Genomic DNA, 3,429 nt, shown 5'->3' with positions numbered 1-3,429 from the left:
CTAATAGCGACGATAACAGAAAAAAAAAATTTGTGGCAGGGCAGGTACTATGTGCTTTATTTGGGCCATACAAAATAGTTTTTGCACTGTGTACAATGCTCGTGTAAATAAAAACAAAGTATATTGAAATCATAACACTGATACATGAAATAAATACATGATGACATAATGAAAGCGACTAGTACAATCATGACAAGATATCACTACTACATAGAAAATATCTACACATATTAGGCGACCAAAAAAGAAAGGTGTATGAGCTCCAGGGATCCAAGGGCGAGCTACATATCCTTGCCATCCGAAAGCTTGTCCCGCCGCAAAGGAGTATCGAACGGACTCTGCAAAAAAAGAAACAACAGCACATCAGTCCACTATACAATAGTGCATTCTAATTAAACATGGTAACTACGGACAAGAAAGATGAGTGACTTACAGGGCCGCCACGTCTATACAATCGATCGATCAATGCAGTGAGACCGTCAGATTGCGATTTGTAATGGAGTGCTACAAAGAAAACAAAATACTAACTGCTAGAAACATGATTGTCAGTACAAAGAATATTGCAAAAAAATAAACAAGCAAAACAAAAGAAAAACTTACAAAGTCCTCCAAATATGTCTTGTGGCTGCCACTCCCAAGATGATGGACCACTCTGGCCTCTAGTCGTGCCCTCGCTGCCTCGCGCTGCTGACTCCAACATCTTGGAGAATCTATATCCTTCTCTCTCAGTTGGTGCTAGTCGTCTGCGTCTAGCCACTCAGGCTTTGCAAACCCACTCTTGAGTGCCTTGCATGCGTCCGATCGTCTGTGTGATATATATGCACGCATGCAGTCCATCATCCAGCCCATAGAAAATCTATCTACTCAAGCTGGAACCGGAAACTCCTCATGAAAGGATGCTACTATGTATTCCTTGCTCCCCTCCGGTATGTTCTTCCAATTATCTAAGACGTTGTGTCAAAAAACTTGTTGGCACAACTCTCTCATGCGAGCCATCACCCTCCTTCCCTCATCATTCATGATGATGGCTCTTGACCTATCATCGACTAGATAGGCATATCCCTATGGGGTATGCCTAAGATGGGTCCTCTCCCACCTGCATCCACGCTCCTGGGTATATTCAGGAGACCCCTGTGCATCCGATGTACCGACCGGGGTAATATATGTTGGAGTGGCACCCATAGGGGTGCCATCTGCAGACGACTGTGGAGTAACTGGAGTAGACGTTCCCATAGGTGTGACAAATCCTGGAGGTGACGCAACTCCAGCAGAACGACGAGACGGAGACATCGCGTCCGGGTCTCCATAATATCCACCTGAGCCTGAGCCACACTCCCTGGAACTGCCATGCGAGCGAGGAGTCACACCTGTATCCCGTGCCGATCATGGGCTCACTGCCTCCGTATCTCTACAGCATCCCCTTGACCTTGAAGCACTCTCTCCCTCTAGCCCAAAGTCTGGAGTGTCGACCTCGTCTGCTGCTCGAAGCCGAAGCATCTGATCGTGCCGAAGTAGATCTGGTCTGCCATGTCCAAGACAGCTCCTAGTCTGCCATGTCTCTGAATCTCACGATCTGGTCTGGAGACATGCGCGTGAAGATATCTTGCAACTCCTCATCGCTCATCCCTCGACTCATCCTGAAAATGTCACCTACATAGACAAAAAATGATGTTAGTATAATCAATTTAAATCATACAAAGCACGGTAATATAAATCCTTAAAAAATGATCTCACTTAAAATGCATATCTTATGTACCCTTATAAGCGATTGGTCAACGAATTGAGTAAGTGGATGCTCCAAGTATGAAGTATCATTTGGTCCCATATCAATCTCCTGATACAACTCCGCATACACTGGAAGGTCGATAGACATGTCACCACAAAAGGATGAGTCCACCTCGTTCTCAAAGAATGGTGCGCAGATCAGATATTGTACGCTCGCGTAGTGAATGTCGGAAGGTCCCCAAGAACAATAGAACTCTACTTTTTGCACAAAATTCAATGTAAAAAGCATGAACGACATGAACAAGAGACCAATTGGGTGCAATCTCCCCCCATGCCTTATGTGAGCGCTCCACAAAGCATGTATTTTCTGTATTAATCATCTTCAAGCTCAAATAATAGCCCAAATTACAAAATCGAAAGCTTTTAGCTTTTGAGTTTGCTTTAACATAAAATAGGAATAAAGCTAATGGACGGTGCCCAAAGAGTCTGGCATGCCCAATACAATGTCCAAGTATAAATAACATAATCGTGCGCCCATGCGCATACAAAATAATAATAAGTATCCAACGCCTCAATAAATAGGCGTGACAAAATATAGGCGTGGCGCCCATCAAAATATAAATGATAAATCGAATACTCGCTATCCTCCAATGCTTTCCTCCGCCACTGCTGCTATCTCTACACATCAACTAAAGCATTCACAATCGTTAGTAAAATAATACAATTAAACCGACAAAAGTGAATACCTAGCAGTCTTCAGCTACATAAATAAATCAACTGGTTAGAAATAAATCCTAACCTTAATTTATTACGAGTGCGCACTCTAAACTCATAAACGTTTATTAATTTAATATGCATTTTGCGGAATCACCCGCTATGGAATCACCCATGTACACACTAAATTAATGAAACGCCCGAAAAGGATAGGCGTTCCCATCAACTTCTCGCACAAAGAATCCACTTTGTGTATGAGCCCCGGTCATCAAAGTTTACGGAATCCACCGTGAAATATGCCTCCTGGCATCAAAGAATTCTTGGACTTCTGTATTTTCATCATTGTTAGCCAATGCTGGCTCCAAGCTTTCAGTGGTCTCCACCCCTTGCAATATCGACCCCTCTATTTATATATTTTCTTCATCTATGCTCGGAGCATCGCTTTGATCATATACTCTTGCACTTCGGGGAGATGAAGGTATAACATACCACCGTCGAGGTTGTCGAGGGTTTGGATAGAAGATTACATGTTCATAACCACGTACAAGAGAGTTTAAACTATTGTGACATGTACCATGTCATAATACAATTAACAAACAAATGAGTTTATGTACCTGTTAACAATGGACCGGCAACACAAAGGTGTTGCACAAATTTGTCTTTTTTTTTTTAACCTATTGCGAGAAATCCAAATGGACCTCATCGAACTGTTGCTCCAGCTCCTTCAAGTACCACTTTGAACCACTGCACATCAAATAGTATCATGGAGAAGCTATGGTAATCCACCGTAACAATACTTTGCAAGTTCCCAAAATACTCCATCTCATCTATAACCGTGCTTGGATCCATTGCTCGTCGCCGACTCTCCTGCTCGAACCTTGCCATGATACCACAGTCCATTGTGAAGCGCATTTTGTCAATACACTCCACACGAAAATGCCGTTCGCGCGACCATGCTACACTTTATATTTTGTACTGTACATTGAAACA

The sequence above is a fragment of the Lygodium microphyllum genome, chromosome 12 (genome assembly GCF_053477565.2).
Source record: "Lygodium microphyllum isolate KBCC chromosome 12, Lygodium_microphyllum_v1.1.10, whole genome shotgun sequence".
Classification (NCBI taxonomy): domain Eukaryota; kingdom Viridiplantae; phylum Streptophyta; class Polypodiopsida; order Schizaeales; family Lygodiaceae; genus Lygodium; species Lygodium microphyllum.
The sequence above is the reverse complement of the archived record's forward strand: the minus strand, read 5'-3'. Positions refer to the sequence as shown.